The sequence below is a fragment of the Pristiophorus japonicus genome, unplaced genomic scaffold (assembly GCF_044704955.1).
Source record: "Pristiophorus japonicus isolate sPriJap1 unplaced genomic scaffold, sPriJap1.hap1 HAP1_SCAFFOLD_579, whole genome shotgun sequence".
Lineage (NCBI taxonomy): Eukaryota > Metazoa > Chordata > Chondrichthyes > Pristiophoridae > Pristiophorus > Pristiophorus japonicus.
The window spans coordinates 319,296-336,072 of NW_027254487.1; the positions used below are offsets into that span (position 1 = coordinate 319,296).

The 16,777-nt window shown below is 53.7% G+C and overlaps 5 non-coding genes across 5 annotated transcripts; all 5 read right to left on the reverse strand.

Moving 5' to 3' along the window:
- Positions 1-6,762: 6,762 nt before the first annotated feature.
- Positions 6,763-6,835, reverse strand: trnat-ugu (transfer RNA threonine (anticodon UGU)). Its single transcript has one exon. It is a non-coding gene; the product is annotated as a tRNA-Thr (tRNA).
- An 863-nt stretch (positions 6,836-7,698) lies between these two features.
- trnat-agu (transfer RNA threonine (anticodon AGU)) lies at positions 7,699-7,771 on the reverse strand. The gene has a single exon. It is a non-coding gene; the product is annotated as a tRNA-Thr (tRNA).
- A 6,519-nt stretch (positions 7,772-14,290) lies between these two features.
- On the reverse strand, positions 14,291-14,363 carry trnat-cgu (transfer RNA threonine (anticodon CGU)). Its single transcript has one exon. It is a non-coding gene; the product is annotated as a tRNA-Thr (tRNA).
- A 963-nt stretch (positions 14,364-15,326) lies between these two features.
- Positions 15,327-15,399, reverse strand: trnak-uuu (transfer RNA lysine (anticodon UUU)). The gene has a single exon. It is a non-coding gene; the product is annotated as a tRNA-Lys (tRNA).
- A 560-nt stretch (positions 15,400-15,959) lies between these two features.
- On the reverse strand, positions 15,960-16,032 carry trnat-agu (transfer RNA threonine (anticodon AGU)). Its single transcript has one exon. It is a non-coding gene; the product is annotated as a tRNA-Thr (tRNA).
- Positions 16,033-16,777: the final 745 nt, after the last annotated feature.

Below are 16,777 nucleotides of genomic sequence, written 5' to 3' on the forward strand. Positions count from 1 at the left end.
TTAACTGATGGCGAATTTAAATACAGAATTAGCTTTGTGTAGGCCGCAATGACATTTGATCTTACAACCGTTGGTTCACTAAACCACTGCTTTAACCCCTGTGCTATGGAGCCAGCTGCTCTGAAAATGACAGGGAAGGAGCAGGAAAGAGAGGGGAAGGGAAAAGAGAGAGTGAAAGGGGTGAGAGAGAGGGGAAACGGGAGAGAGAGGGAGAGGAACGGAAGAGAGTGGTGAAGGAGTGAGAGGGAGAGGGAAGGGTAGATGAGGAGAAAGAGAGGAGAAGAGAGAGAGGGATGGGGAAAGAGAGGTTAAGGGAAGAGAGGGGGAAGGAGTGAGAAAGAGGAGAGAGCAGAAGGGGAGTGAGACAGGGGGAGGGGAGAGAAGTGAAGGGGAAGGGAAGAGAGGGGAAGGAGTGAGAGAGGGGGGAGGGGTGACAGAGAGGGAAAGGGGAGGGAGAGAGGTGGGGAGAGAGAAGGGAAGGAGTAGGAAAGAGGGAAGAGAGAGGGGAAGGGGAAAGGGAGAGAGATCGGGAAGGGAAGGAGAGAGAGAGAGAGAAGGAAAGAATCTGAAAGGAAAGGGAAAAGAGAGTGAGAGGAGGGAGGGAAGAGAGGGGGAAGAGAGTAGGAAAGGAGTGAGAAAGGGAGAGAGAGTGGTGGAAGGGGAGAGAGCGGGGAAGGATCTGAAAGGAAAGGGAAAACAGAGAGAGTGGAAGGAGTGAGAGAGGGGGGGAAGGGGAAAGAGAGGGAGAGGGAGAGGAAGGGGAGAGAGGTGGGGGGGGAAGGGGAGAGAAATGGAGAAAGGGAGAGAGGGGGGAATGGGCCAGAGGGGGAGGGGGAGTCTGATGGGAAAAGTGAGGGAAGGAGATAAAGGGAGGAGGGAGGAGGGAGGGGGCGAGAAGAGCGGAGGCAGGGGAGAGGAGGCAGAGAGTGGGGGAGAACATTATATGGGAGAGGGGATGGAGTGAGAGACAGTGGAAGGGGAAAGAGGGGGAAGGGGAGAGAGAGAGGGAAGGGGAGAGGGTGAAGGGTGAAGGGGAGCCAGGGGGAAGGAGAGAGAGAGAGGGGGGGGAAGGAAGAGAGGAAGGAAGGAGAGAGAAAGAGAGAGAGAGGGGAGAAAATGGGTAGAGGAGAGAGAGGGAATAGTAAATAGAGGAAGATGTGTGAGAGAGGGGGAAGGGGAAAGAGTGGGGATGGGCAGAGAGTGGGGAAGGGGAGAGAGTGGAATGAGTGAGAAAAGTAGCGGGGAAAACGAGAGCGGGAACGAGTAAAAAGAGGCAGATTGTGTAGTGATGGGGAAAGTCGGGAGAGAGGGAAAGGGTGGATCAGGGGACGATCGGGGAGAGAGACAAGAACAGGAAAGCCTTTTGATCTCGGGTCAGTCTCGGAGCTGTTTCATATTTGTAATTAAAGCCCTTGTTAATTGACATAAATTTAAACACTAAGCTAATTTTGTGAAGGCCCCAGTGAGATTTGAAACCACGACCCTTGGTTTGCAAGACCAGTGTTCTAACCCCTGAGCTATGGAGCCACCTACACTGAAAAAGACAGGGGAAGGAGCAGGAAAGAGAGGGGAAGGGAAAAAAAGAGAGTGGGAGGAGTTCGAGAGAGCAGGGAAAGCGGGGAGGGTGGGTAGAGAGGGAGAAGGGGCGAGAGGGGGAATGAGCCAGACGGGGAAGGGGAGAGTCTGATGGGAAAGGGGAGAGCGAGAGCGAGAGCGAGGGAAGGAGAGAAAGGGAGGTGGGAGGGGGGCGAGACGAGGGGAGGAGAGGGAGAGAATGGGGGAGAAAATTAAAAGGGAGGGGAAGGCGTGTCTGACAGTGGAAGGGGAGAGAGAGAGAGAGGGGGAAGAGGAGAGAGAGAGGGAAGGGGAGAGGAAGGGGAAGGGGAGAGAGAGGGGAAAGGGAAGAGATACCGAGGGAAGTGGAGAGAGACAGGGTGAGGGGAGAGAGTGTGAGCGAAGGGAAGACAGACAGGGTGAAGGGGAGAGAGAGTGAGGGAAACATAGAACATAGAAACATAGAAAATAGGTGCAGGAGTAGGCCATTCGGCCCTTCGAGCCTGCACTACCATTCAATGAGCTCATGGCTGAACATACAACTTCAGGACCCCATTCCTGCTTTCTCGCCATACCCATTGATCCCCCTAGTAGTAAGGACTACATCTAACTCCTTTTTGAATATATTTAGTGAATTGGCCTCAATAACTTTCTGTGGTAGAGAATTCCACAGGTTCACCACTCTCTGGGTGAAGAAGTTTCTCCTCATCTCGGTCCTAAATGGCTTACCCCTTATCGTTCGACTGGGACCCCTGGTTCTGGACTTACCCAACATCGAGAACATTCTTCCTGCATCTAACATGTCCAGTCCCATCAGAATTTTAAACATTTCTATGAGATCTCCTCTCATTCTTCTGAACTCCAGTGAGCCCAGTTGATCCAGTCGTTCTTGATAGATCAGTCCTGCCATCCCGGGAATCAGTCTGTTGAACCTTCGCTGCACTCCCTCAATAGCAAGAATGTCCTTCTTCATATTAGGAGGCCAAAACTGTACACAATACTCCAGGGGAGAGAGACAGGGGGAAGGGGTGAGATAGGGGAAGGAGAGAGAGAGAGAAGAAAATGGGTAGAGGAGAGAGAGGGAACAGGTGAGACAGAGGAAGATGTGTGAGCGAGGGGGAAGGGGAAAGAGTGGGAGGGGAACGGGAGAGAGTGAGGAAGGAGAGAGAATGGGGAGGGGAGAGAGTGGGAGGGGAGAGAGAGAGGGGGTGGGGAGGGAGAATGGATGGAGTGAGAGAGGGAAGGTGAGACAGGGAGGAAGAAAGAGGGGAACGGGAGAGAGATGGAGGGGAAGGTGAGCAAGAGGGGAAGGAGTGAGAGAGAGGAGAGAGGAAAAGAGAGGGGGAAGGTGCGAGCGGGAAGGCCGGAGTGAGAGGAGAAGGGGAAAAGAGAGGGGAAGGGGAGGGAGCGGGAAGGGGGGAGAGGGGAATGAGTGAGAGACAGGGAAAGCTATAAAGGGAGAGAGGGCTAAAAAGATGTAGAATGGGGAAAGGCGGAGAGAGATTTGGATGGAGAGAAAGTGTAACAGAGATGAGAAGAGGAGAGGGGAGGCATGTTGTTCCAGGGTCGGTCTCGGAGCTGTTTAATATTTATAATTAAAGCTCTTGTTAATTGTCAGTGAATTTAAATATTGAGCTAATTTTGAGTAAGCCCCAGTGAGATTTGAACTCACAACCCCTGAGCTATGGAGCCACCTGTTTTAGGAAAGACAGGGGAAGGAGCAGGAAAGAGAGGGGAAGGGAAAAGAGAAAGTGGAAGGAGTGAGAGAGAGAGGGAAGGGGAGAGAGAGGGAGGGGAAGGGAGACAGCGAGGAAGAGCGGGAGGTGCGGAAAGAGAGGGAGAGGAGAGAGAATGTGGAAGGGTGGGGGGAGAGGGGGGAAGGAGTGGAAGAGAGGGGAGGGGAGAGATTGGATGGGGAGAGAAATGAGAAGGAGTGAGAGAGAGGGGAGAAAGGTGAGATGGGAGGAATAGAGTGGGGAAAAGGAGAGAGAGGTTAAGAGGAGAGAGGGGGAAGGAGTGAGAGAGAGAGGGGGAGGACAGAGAGGGGAAGGGGAGAGAGTGAGAGAGAGGGAAGGGGAGACAGCGAGGAAGAGAGTGAGGTGGGGAAAGAGAGGGAGGGGATGGAGAGAGAGAAAGTGTGTGGAAGGGTGGGAGAGAGAAGGGAAGGAGTGGGAGAGAAGGTTGGAAGGGGAGACTGGGAGAAAGAGAGAGGGGAAGGGGAGAGAGGCGGAAGGAGTGAGAGTGAGAGAGAGGGGGAGGGGAGAGAGAGGGGGAAAACCTGAAAGTAAAGGGAAAAGGAAAAGACAGGAGGGAGGGAAAAGGGGAAAGGGAGAGAGTGGAAGGAGTGACAGAGAGGGGGAAAGGGGAGCGAGAGGCAGGGGAAGGGGAGAGAGTGGGGAAGGGAAGAGAGAGGGGAGGGAGGGAGAAGGCAGGGAGAGTGGAATGAGGGGAAGACGGGGAGAGTGAGAGAGGGAAGGGGAGAGAGAAGGAGCCGGGTAGAGAGAGGGGAAGGGGAGTGTAGGGGAAGGGAGAAAGAGGGGGAAGGATAAAGAGTGAGGGAAGAGAGGGGGAATTAGAAAGAGGGTGTGGTGAGGGAGGAGGATGGGGGGGGGAATGAGGGAGAGACGGGGAAAGCGAGATTGTGGGAAAGGGAGAGAGGGGTAAAAAGATGTAGAATGGGTTGTGAGGGGGAAGGGAGAAAGAGATTTGGAAGGGGAGAGAGAGTGTAAGAGAGACGAGAAGAGGAGAGGGGGAAGGGTGTGAGGGGACCCTGTTGTTCCAGGGTCAGTCTCAGAGCTGTTTAATATTTATAATTAAAGCCCTGGTTCATTGACGGTGAATTTAAATACTGAGCTAATTTTGAGTCGACCCCAGTAAGATTTGAACCCACAATCCCTGGAGACAGGGAGAAAGAGAGAGGGGAAAGGGAGAGAGAGAGGCGGGGAGGGGAAAGAGAGGGAGGGAGGGGGAGAGAGTGGCAAAGGAGTGAGAGAGAAGGGAATGGGAGAGAGGGGGAAGGGAGAGAGGGGAGCAGAAGGGGCGAGAGGGGGGATGGGCTGGAGGTGGAGGGGAGAGTCTGATGGGAATGGGGAGAGAGAGGGGTGGAAGGAGAGAAAGGGAGGAGGGAGGGGGTGAGAAGAGTGGAGAGAGGGGAAGGAGTGAGCGACAGTGGACAAAGAGAGAGAGGGGGAGAGAGAGGGGAAAGGGGAGAGAGATGGGGAAGCGGAGAGAGGGATGGAAGGGGAGAGAGAAAGGGAAGGGGAGAGAGGGGTGAGAGAGAGAGAGAGGAAGGTGAGAGCGAGGGGAAGGAGTGAGAGAGACGGAAGGGGAGAGAGAGGGGAAGGAGTGAGAGAGAGGGGACAATGGGAAAGAGAGAGGGGAAGGGGAGAGAGAGAGGAAGGGTAGAGAGAGGGGAAGGGGAGAGAGTGGGGAAGGAGTGAGAGAGACGGAAGGGGAGACAGCGAGGAAAAGAAGGAGGAGGGCAAAGAGAGGAAGGGGATGGAGAGCGAGGGTGTGGAAGAGAGGGAGAGAGAGTGGAAGGAGTGGGAGAGAGGGGCAGGGGATAGAGCGGAAGGGGAGAGAAAGGGGACCAGAGAAAGGGGAAGGGGAGAGAGAGGGGAAGGAGTGAGAGAGAGGGGACAAGGGGAAAGAGAGAGGGGAAGGTGTGAGAGAGAGAGGGGAAGGGGATCGAGAAGGGGAGGGGAGAGAGCGGAAGGAGTGAGAGAGAGGGGGAAGGGGAAGGGGATGGGGAGATTGGGTGGAAGAGAGAGCGGCAGGGGAGAGAGAGGGAGGACAGGAAAAGAGAGGTTAAGGGGAGAGAGGGGGAAGAAGTGAGAGAGAGGGGGGGAGAGAGAGAGGAGGATAACCTGAAAGGAAAGGGCAAAGAGAGAGATAGGAGGGAGGGAAACGAGTGGGAGAAATGAGAGACGAGTATTTAAATACTAACATTAGGCCCCAGTGAGATTTGAACTCACGACCCACTGCTCTAAGCCCTGAGCGATGGAGCCACCTGCTCTTGGAAAAAACGGGAAGGAGCAGGAAAGAGCGGGGAAGGGAAAAGAGAGAGCAGAAGGAGTGAGAAAGGGGGGGAAGGGGAAAGAGAGGGGGGGAGGAGTGAGAGAGAGGGGAGGGGGAGAGAGAGAGAGGGGTGAGGGGAGACAGCGAGGAAGAGAGGGAGGTCGGGAAAGAGAGGGAGGGGATGGAGAGAGTGATGGGAAGGAGTGAGTGAGGGAAGGAGAGAGGGGAATGAGTGACAGATGGGGAAAGCGAGATAGTGGGAAAGTGAGAGAGGGGTAAAATGATGTAGAGCGGGTCATGATAGGTGTTATATATGAAAATCTGTAAATACCTTGTGTAACCACCAGAGGGCTCATCCCCTGAAGTCCCAAGGGATCCCACAATCCCTTGGGAGCACCTGTACTTAAGGAGGCCTCACAGGCTGCAGAGGCACTCTGGAGACCTGTAATAAAAGACTAAGGTCACAATTTGCTATGAGCCCGCAGTATCTGGTCAGACTCTTTATTCATATACAACAACTGGCGACGAGATACAGATGACGAACACAACGATGCAGAGAACAGTGGGCATCCTGGAGAAATTTTCGGAGGGAGATGATTGGGAAACCTTCATGGAGCGACTCGACCAATACTTTGTGGCCAACGAGATGGAAGGAGAAACGAACGCTGCCAAACGAAGGGCGATTCTCCTCACCGTTTGCAGGGCACCAACGTATGGCCTCATGAAAAACCTGCTTGCTCCAGCGAAACCCACAGAGAAATCATACGATGAGTTGTGCACACTGGTCCGGGAGCATGGAACCCGAAGGAAAGTGTTCTGATGGCGAGGTACCGGTTCTACACGTTCAAGAGGTCTGAAGGCCAGGAAGTGGCAAGTTATGTCACCGAGCTAAGGTGCCTTGCAGGACATTGCAAATTTTGAAGGACATTTGGAGCACATGCTCAAGGACTTCTATATACTTCGCAAACTTTTGCCTGTCGAGACCCCAACCTTGAGTAAGGCCATAGCGATAGCCCAGGCGTTTATTGCCACCAGTGACAATACTAAGCAAATCTCTCAGCACACAAGTGCTGTTGTTTTATAAACCTTTTATGATGGGGGTAGAGAGTCAAGGAGAAGAGGGGAGTTTGAAAGGAAAGGGAAAAGGCAGAAGAGAGTGATGCATATTTAAATACTAAACGAATTTTAAGTAAGCCCCAGTGAGATTTGAACTCATGACCGCTGGTTTACAAGACCAGAGCTCTAATCCCTGAGCTATGGAGCCACCTGCTTTAATAATGACAGTGGAAGGAACAGAAAAGAGAGGGGAAGGGGAGACAGGGCAGAAGTGAGAGGGGAAGGGGAGAGCGAGAGTGGAAGGAGTGAGAGAGAGTGGAAGGGGCGAGAGAGGGAGAGAAACAGGAGAGAGTGGTGAAGGAGTGAGAGAGAGGGGGACGGATAGATCAGGAGAAAGAGAGAGGGGCAGCGGAGAAAGAGAGTAACGGGGAAAGAGAGGTTAAGGGAAGAGAGAGGGAAGGAGTGAGAAAGAGTGAAGAAGAGGACAGAGCAGAAGGGGAGTGAGACAGGGGGAGGGGAGAGAAGTGAAGGGGAAGGGAAGAGAGGGGAAGGAGTGAGGGAGAGGGAGAAGGGGAGACAGGGAGGGGAAGGGGAGAGAGGGAGGTGGGGAGAATGTAGAAGGGGGAGAGAGAAGGGAAGGAGTAGGAAAGAGGGAAGGGGAAGGGAAGGGGAGAGAGATAGGGAAGAGAAAGAGAGGGAGAAGGGAAGAATCTGAAAGGAAAGGGAAAGGAGAGAGGGAAGAGAGAGTGAGAGAGAGGAGGGGTAGGGGAGAGAAAGGGAGGAAGGGGAAAGAGATGTTAAGGGGAGAGAGGGGGAAGGAGTGAGAGAGAGAGAGGGGGAGGGCAGAGAGTGAGGGGAGAGAGGGTGAGGTGAGTGAGGGGGAAAGGGAGAGAGAGGGGAATGAGTGAGAGACGGGGAAAACGAGATAGCGGGAAAAAGATGTAGAATGGGTCGTGATGGGGAAGGGAGAGAGAACCTGTTGTTCCAAGGTCAGTCTCAGAGCTGTTTAATATTTATAATTAAAGCCCTTGTTAATTGATGGTGAATTTAAATACTGAGCTAATTTTGAGTAGGCCGCAGTGAGATTTGAACTCACAATCCCTGATTTACTAGACCAGTGCTCTAACCCCTGAGCTATGGAGCCACCTGCTTTTGGAAAATCAGGGGAAGGAGCAGGAAAGAGAGGGGAAGGGAAAAGAGAGAGTGGAAGAAGTGAGATAGAGAGGGAAGGGGAAAGAGAGACAGGGGGATGGGGAGAGAAAGGGGGAGGGGAGAGAGAGAAGGGGAGAGATGGTGGAGAGAGTGGGTAGGGGAGAGATGGAAAGGGGGGAAGTTGAGAGGGTGAGGCGAGGGAGACGGGAGAGAGTGAGAGAGGGGAATGAGTGAGAGACGGGGAAAGCAAGATGGTGGGAAAGGGAGAGAGGGGTAAAAAGATGTCGAACAGGTCAGGATGGGTGTTATATATGTAAACCTGTAAATACTTTGTGTAACCACCAGAGTGCTCATCCCCTGGAGTCCCAACGGTTCCCACAATCCCTTGGGAGCACCTGTACTTCAGGAGGCCTCACAGGATGGAGAGGCACTCTGGAGACCTGTAATAAAAGACTAAGGTCAACTTTGCTTTGAGTCCGCAGTATCTGGTCAGACTCTTTATTCATACACAACAACTGGCGACGAGATACTGATGAACCCAAAGATGCTGAGAACAGTGGGCATCCTGGAGAAATTTTCAGAGGGAGATGATTGGGAAACCTTCGTGGGGCGACTCGACCAATACTTCGTGGCCAACCCCTGAGCTATGGAGCCACCTGCTATAAAGAAGCCAGGGGGAGGAGCAGGAAAGAGAGGGGAAGTGAGACAAGGAGGCAGAGAGAGGGGAAGGGGAGAGCGAGAGTGGAAGGAGTGAGAGGGGGGGAAGGGGAGGGAGAGAGAGAAGGGGAGAGAGGGGGGAGGGGAGAGAGATGGGGGGAAGGAGAGAGAGCGGGGGAAGGAGAGAGATAGTGAGGGAAGGGGAGAGGGAGAAGGGGGAAGGTGCGAGAGCGAAGGGGGAAAGAGAGAGGGACAGGGGGAAGGGGAGAGAGAGAGAGGGAAGGGGAGAGAGAGTGTGTAAATGGGTGGAGGAAAGAGGGAATGGGTGAGAGAGAGGAAGATGTGAGAGAGAGAGGGGGAAAGGGAAAGAGAGGGAAGGGAACGGCAGAGAGTGGGGAAGGGGAGAGAGTGGGGAAGGGGAGAGAGAGGGGAATGAGTGATAAAGAGAAACGGGGAAAGCGAGAGAGCGGGAATGAGTAAAAAGAGGCAGAATGTGTAGTGATGGGGAAAGCAGGGAGAGAGGGACAAAAGGAGAAAGTTTTCTTTTAGGGTCAGTCTCAGAGCTTTTTTATATTTTTAGCCTTTGTTAATTGACGGTGAATTTTAATACTGAGCTAATTTTGAGTAGGGCTCTGCTGGGATGTTGAACCCGCGACCTCTGGTTTAATAGACCAGTGCTGTAACCCCTGAGCTATGAACCCACCTGCTCTGCAACGGAGCAGGAAAGAGTGGAGAAGGGAAAAGAGAGAGTGGCAGGGGAGAGAGAGAGGGGGAAGGGGAGAGAGTGAGGAAGGAGTGAGAGAGAGGGGGAGGGGGAGAGAGGGAGGAAGAGAGAGTGGAAGGGGAGGAGAGCGGGTGAAGGGGAGAGAGAGAGGGGAAGGGGAGAGAGTGAGGAAGGAGTGAGAGAGAGGGGGAAGGGGAGAGAGGGAGGAAGAGAGAGTGGAAGGGGAGGAGAGCGGGGGAAGGGGAGAGAGAGAGGTGAAGGGGAGAGTGGGGAAGGAGTGAGAGAGAGGGGAAAAGGGAGACAGGGAGGAAGAGAGAGGGGAAGGGGAGAGACAGACGGGGAGAGGAAAGAGGGGGGAAGGGGAGAGAGTGTGTGGAAGGGAGGGAGAGAGTGGATGGAGTGAGAGAGGCAAGGGGAGAGAGGGGGAAGGAGTGGTTAGCGGACAGAGGGGTTGGGGAGAGAAGTAAGATAGACGAGGAAGGAGGGAGAGGGGAAGGAGTGGGGAGCGAATAAAAGTAGAGAGGGAAGGGGAGAGCAAGAGAGGGGAAGGGGAGAGAGAGGGGAATGGGAGTGAGGGGGAAGGAGAGAGGGTGAAGCGATCGAGTGGAAAGGGGGCAGAGGGGAATGAGTGAAAGACGGGGTAAAAAGATGTAGAACGGGTCGTGATGGGGAAGGCAGAGAGGGCTTTGGAAGGGGAGAGAGAGTGCAAGAGAGACGAGCCTGTTGTTGCATGGTCAGTCTTGGAACTGTTAAATATTTATAATTGAAGCCCTTGTTAATTGACGGTGAATTTAAATACTGAGCTAATTTTGAGTAGGCCCCAGTAAGATTGGAGCTCACAACCAATGGTTTATAAGTCTAGTGCTCTAACTCAGAACTACTAAGCCACATTTGCAGTAGCTGACATGGAAAGGAGTAGGAAAGAGAGGGGAAGGGAAAAGAGAGAGTTGAGGGAGTGAGAGAGAGAGGGAAGGGGAGAGAGAGGGGGAAGGAGAGAGAGAGGGAAGGGAAAAAAGAGACAGGGGGATGGGGAGAGAAAGGGGGAGGGGAGAGAGAGAAGGGGAGAGAGGGTGGAGAGAGTGAGTAGGAGAGAGAGGGAGAGGGGGAAGGTGAAAGGGTGAGGCGAGGGAGACGGGAGAGAGTGAGAGAGGGGAATGAGTGAGAGACGGGGAAAGCAAGATGGTGGGAAAGGGAGAGAGGGGTAAAAAGATATAGAACGGGTCATGATGGGTGTTATATATGTAAACCTGTAAATACTTTGTGTAACCACCAGAGGGCTCATCCCCTGGAGTCCCAAGGGATCCAAAGTCCCTTGGGAGCACCTGTACTTAAGGAGGCCTCACAGGCTGGAGAGGCACTCTGGAGACCTGTAATAAAAGACTAAGGTCACACTTTGCTTTGAGCCCGCAGTATCTGGTCAGACTCTTTATTCATACATAACAACTGGCGACGAGATACAGATGACATACCCAACGATGCAGAGAACAGTGGGCATCCTGGAGAAATTTTCGGCGGGAGATGATTGGGAAACCTTCGTGGAGCGACTTGACCAATACTTCGTGGCCAACGAGATGGAAGGAGAAATGAACATTGCCAAACGAAGGACGATTCTCCTCACCGTTTGCAGGGCACCAACGTATGGCCTCATGAAAAACCTGCTTGCTCCAGCGAAATCCACAGAGAAATCGTACGATGAGTTGTGCACACTGGTCCGGGAGCATCGGAACCCGAAGGAAAGCGTTCTGATGGTGAGGTATCGGTTCTACACGTACAAGAGGTCTGAAGGCCAGGAAGTGACAACCTATGTCGCTGAGCTAAGGGGCCTTGCAGGACATTGCAAATTTTGAGCACATGCTCAAGGACTTATTTGTACTTGGCATTGGGCACGAAACTGTACTTCGCAAACTTTTGACTGCAGAGACCCCAACCTTGAGTAAGGCCATAGCGATAGCCCAGGCGTTTATTGCTACCAGTGACAATACGAAGCAAATCTCTCAGCACACAAGTGCTGCGAACAAGGTGATGTTGTTTTATTAACCTTTTATGATGGGGGGAGAGGGAGAGGGAGAGTGGAGGAGGAGGAGGAGGAGGGAGGCAAGGAAAGAGAGAGTGAGCGAGAGAGAGAAGGGGACAGTCTGAAAGGAAAGGGAAAAGTGAGAAGGCAGAAGAGAATGCCAGAAATGAGAGATGCATATTTAAATACCAAACTAATTTTGGGTAGGCACCAGTGAGATTAGAATTCACGACCCCAGTTCTCTAACCCCTGAGCTATGGAGTCACCTGCTTTAGTGAAGCCAGGGGAAGGTGCAGGAAAGAGAGGGGAAGGGGCGACAGGGAGGCAGAGAGAGGGGAAGGGGGAGAGCGAGAGTGGAAGGAGTGAGAGAGAGGAGAAGGGGAGAGAGATATGGAGGAATGGGAAAGAGTGGTGAAGGAGTGAGAGAGAGAGGGAAGGGTAGATTGGGAGAAAGAGAGAGGGGCAGGGGAGAGAGAGGGACGGGGAAAGAGAGGTGAAGGGAAGAGAGGGGGAAGGAGTGAGAAAGAGTGAAGAAGAAGAGAGAGGACAGGGGGAGGGGAGAGAAGTGAAGGGGAAGGGAAGAGAAGGGAAGGAGTAGGAGAGAGGAAGGGGAAGGGGAGAGAGATGGGGTACGGAAAGAGAGGGGAAGGGTAGAGAGAGGGAGAAGGGAAGAATCTGAAAGGAAAGGGAAAGGAGAGAGAGAGGAGGGAGGGAAGAGAGAGTGAGAGAGAGGAGGGAAAGGTGAGAGAGTGGGGAAGGTGAGAGAGTGGGGAAGGTGAGAGAGTGGGTAAGGGGAGAGAGTGGGGAAGGGGAGAATCTGAAAGGAAAGGGAAAGGAAGAGAGAGAGGAGGGAGGGAAGAGAGAGTGAGAGAGAGTGAGAGAGAGGAGGGAAAGGTGAGAGAGTGGGGAAGGTGAGAGAGTGGGGAAGGTGAGAGAGTGGGGAAGGTGAGAGAGTGGGTAAGGGGAGAGAGTGGGGAAGGGGAGAGAGTGGGGAAGGGGAGAGAGAGTGGGGAAGAGGAGAGAGTGGGGAAGGTGAGAGAGTGGGTAAGGGGAGAGAGTGGGTGAGTGGGGAAGGGGGGAGAGAGTGGGAAGGGGGGAGAGGAGAGAGAGGAGAAGGGGAGAGAGAGGGAAGGGAGAGAGTGGGGAAGGGGAGAGAGAGTGGGGAAGAGGAGAGAAGGGGAGAGAGGGGAGAGAGTGGGGAAGGGGAGAGAGTGGGGAAGGAAAGAGAGGGGAAGGGAAGAGAGAGGGGAAATGAGTGAGAAATGTAGCGAGGAAAACGAGAGAGCGGGAACGAGTAAAAAGAGGCAGAAATATGTAATGATGGGGAAAGCAGGGAGAGAGGGAAAGGGACAAGAACAGGGAAACCTTTTGTTCCAGGGTCAGTCTCGGAGCTGTCTAATATTTATAATTAAATCCCTTGTTAAAATGACGGTGAATTTAAATACTGAGCTAATTTTGTGTAAGTCTCACTGAGATTTGAACCCACGACCCCTGGTTTAGAGGACCAGTGCACTAACCCCTGAGGTATGGAGCCACCTGTTTTGGGAAAGACAGGGGAATGAGCAGGAAAGATAGGGGAAGGGAAAAGAGAGAGTGGAAGGAGTGAGAGAGAGGGGGAAGGGAAGAGAGAGAGAGAGGGGAAGGGAGACAGCGAGGAAGAGAGGGAGCTGGGGAAAGAGAGGGAGGGGATGCAGAGAGAGAGAGTGTGTGGAATGGTGGGGAGAGAGAAGGGAAGGAGTGGGAGAGAAGGGAAGGAAGGGGAGAGAGAGGGGGAAGGGGAGAGAGTGGGGAAGGGGAGAGAGAGGGGAAGGGGAGAGCGTGAGGGGAGGGAGGGGGAAGGCAGGGAGAGGGGAATGAGTGACAGACGGGGAGAGTGAGAGAGGGAAGGGAAGAGAGAGGGAGCCGAGTCGAGAGAGGGGAAGGGGAGTGTGAGGGGAAGGGAGAGAGAGGGGGAAGAATAGAGAATGAGGGGAGAGAGGGGGAATTAGAAAGAGGGTGTGGTGAGGGAGGGGGAAAGGGGGAGAGGGGAATGAGTGATAGACGGGAAAGCGAGATAGTGGGAAAGGGAGAGGGGGGTAAAAAGATGTAGAATGGGGCGTGATGGGGAAGGGAGAGAGAGATTTGGAAGGCGAGAGAGAGTGTAAGAGAGACGAGAAGATAAGAGGGGGAAGGGTGTGAGGGGAGCCTGTTGTTCCAGGGTCGGTCTCAGAGCTGTTTAATATTTATAATTAAAGCCCTTGTTAATTGACGGTGAATTTAAATACTGAGCTAATTTTGAGCAGGCCCCAGTGAGATTTGAACCCACGACCCCTGGAGACAGGGAAGAAGAGAGAGGGGAAGGGGAGAGAGAGAGGCAGAGAGGGGAAAGAGAGGGAGGGGATGGGGAGAGAGTGGCGAAGGAGTGAGAGAGCGACGAAGGAGTGAGAGAGCGGTGAATGGGAGAGAGGGAGAAGGGAGAGAGGGGGGAGCAGAAAGGGAGAGAGGTGGGAATGGGCAAGAGGGGGAGGGGGAGAGTCTGATGGGAAAGGGGAGAGTGAGAGCGAGGGAAGGAGAGAAATGGAGGTGGGAGGGGGGTGAGAAGAGTGGAGACAGCCGAGGGGAAGGAGAGAGTGGGGGAGAAAATGAAAAGGGAGAGGGGAAGGAGTGAGTGACAGTGGAAGGGGAGAGAGAGGGGGAAGGGGAGATAGTGGGGGAATGGGAGAGAGAGGGGGAAGGGGAGAGAGGGAGGGGGAAGGGAGAGAGTGGGGGAAGGGGAGAGAGTGAGGGGGAAGGGGAGAGAGAGGTGGAAGGAGAGAGAGAGGAAAGGGGAGAGAGGGAGGGGGAAGGGGAGAAGGGGAGAGAGAGGGAGGGGAACGGGAGAGAGAGGGGAAGGGAAGAGAATGGGGAAGGGGAGAGAGTGGGGAAGGGATGAGGGGAATGAGTGATAAAGAGAAACAGGGAAAGCGAGAGAGCGGTAAAGAGTAAAAAGTGGCAGAATGTGCAGTGATGGGGAAAGCAGGATGGCTGGGTCAGGGGGCGAAAGGCAAGAACAGGAGAGACTTTTGTTTTCGGATCGGTCTGAGAGCTGTTTAATATTTATAATTAAAGTCCTTGTTTATTGACAGTGAATTTTGAGTAGGCCCCAGTGAGATTTGAACCCACAACTCCTGGTTTACGAGACCAGTGCTCTAACTTCTGAGCTATGGAGCCAACTGCTTTGAGAAAGATAGGGGAAGGAGCAGGAAAGGGAGGGGAAGGGAGAAGAGAGAGTGAAAGGAGTGAGAGAGAGGGGAAGGGGAGACAGCGAGGAAGAGAGGGAGGCGGGGAAAGAGAGGGAGGGGATGGAGAGAGAGAGAATGTGGAAGGGTGGGGAAAGAGGGGAAGGAGTGGGAGAGAGGGGGAGGGGAGAGAGTGGGTGGGGAGAGAGTGGGGAATGAGTGAGAGAGAAGAAAGGAAGGGGAGACTGGAAGAAAGAGAAAGGGGAAGGGAGAGAGAGGTTAAGAGGAGAGAGGGGGAAGGAGTGAGAGAGAGAGGGGGAGGGCAGAGAGGGGAAGGGGATAGAATGAGAGAGAGGGAAGGGGAGACAGCGAGGAAAAGGGTGAGGTGGGGAAAGAGAGGGAGGGGATGGAGAGAGATAGAGTGTGTGGAAGGGTGGGGAGAGAAGGGAAGGAGTGGGAGAGAAGGGGGAAGGGGAGACTGGGAGAAGAGAGAGGGGAGGGGAGAGAGAGGTTAGAGGGGGAAGGAGTGAGAGGGGGAGGGGAGAGAGAGAGGGAAAACCTGAAAGGAAAGGGAAAAGAGAAAGACAGGAGGGAGGGAGAAAGAGAGAGAGTGGAAGGAGTTAGCGAGAGGGGGAAAGGGGACAAGAAGCAGGGGAAGGGGAGAGAGTGGAAAGTGAAGGAGCCGGGTAGAGAGAAGGGAAGGGGAGTGTGAGGGGAAGGGAGAGAGAGGGGGAAGGATAGAGAGTAAGGGGAGAGAGGGGGAATGAGAAAGAGGGTGTGGTGAGGGAGGGGGAAGAGAGGGAAGAGGGATTTAGAACGGGTCGTGATGGGGAAGGGAGATAGAGTGTAAGAGAGATGAGCCTGTTGTTCCAGAGTCGGTCTGAGAGCTGTTTCATACTTATAATTAAATCCTTTGTTAATTAACAGCAAATTTAAATACTGTGCTAATTTGAGTCGGCCCCAGTAAGATTTGAACCCATGCCCACGGGTTTAAAAGACCAGTGCTCTAACCCCTGAGCTATGGAGCCACCCTACTCTCAGAACGACAGGGGACGGAGCAGGAAAGAGAGAGGAAGGGAAAGAGAGAGAGAGGGAAGGGTGAGAGAGAGAGGGAGGGGGAGAGAGAGGGGGAGGGGAGCGAGAGGGGGAGGGGGAGACAGGGAGGAAGAGAGAGGGAAGAGGAGAGTGAGGTTAGAGGGGAAGGAGTGAGAGAGAGGGGGAGGGGAGAGAGAGAGGGGGAGGGGAGCGAGAGGGGGAAAACCTGAAAGGAAAGGCAAAAGAGAAAGACAAGAGGGAGGGACAAGGGAATAGGGGAAAGAGAGAGATGCAGGGGAAGGGGAGAGTGTGTGGAAGAGAGTGAATGGAGTGAGAGAGGTGGAAGGAGTGGTTAGCAGACAGAGGGGTTGGGAATAGAATAAGATAGACAAGGAAGGAGAGTGAGATCGTGGGAAAGGGAGAGAGATATTTCGATGGAGAGAAAGTATAACAGAGATGAGAAGAGGAGAGCGGAGAGTTGCTAAAGGGTCAGTCTCAGAGCTGTTTAATATTTATAATTAAAGCCCTTGTTAATTGACAGTGAATTTTGAGTAGGCCGCAGTGGAATTTGATCCCACAACCCCTGGTTTACTAGACCAGTGCTCTAACCCCTGAGCTATGGAGCCAACTGCTTTGAGAAAGATAGGGGAAGGAGCAGGAAAGGGAGGGGAAGGGAGAAGAGAGAGTGAAAGGAGTGAGAGAGAGGGGAAGGGGAGACAGCGAGGAAGAGAGGGAGGCGGGGAAAGAGAGGGAGGGGATGGAGAGAGAGAGAATGTGGAAGGGTGGGGAGAGAGTGGGAGAGAGTGGGTGGGGAGAGAGTGGGGAATGAGTGAGAGAGAAGAAAGGAAGGGGAGACTGGGAGAAAGGGAAAGGGGAGAGAGAGGTTAAGAGGAGAGAGGGAGAAGGAGTGAGAGAGAGAGGGGGAGGGCAGAGAGGGGAAGGGGATAGAATGAGAGAGAGGGAAGGGGAGACAGCGAGGAAAAGAGTGAGGTGGGGAAAGAGAGGGAGTGGATGGAGAGAGATAGAGTGTGTGGAAGGGTGGGGAGAGAGAAGGGAAGGAGTGGGAGAGAAGGGAGGAAGGGGAGACTGGGAGAAAGAGAGAGGGGAAGGGGAGAGAGAGGTTAGAGGGGGAAGGAGTGAGGAGGGGAGGGAGAGAGAGGGGGAAAACCTTAAAGGAAAGGGAAAAGAGAAAGACAGGAGGGAGGGAAAAGGGAAAAGGGGAAAGAGAGAGAGTGGAAGGAGTGAGCGAGAGGGGGAAAGGGGAACAAGAGGCAGGGGAAGGGGAGAGAGTGGGGAGGGAGAGGGGAGGAGAGGGAGAAGGCGGGGAGTGGGGATTGAGGGGAGAACGGGAGTGTGTGAGAGGGGGAAGGG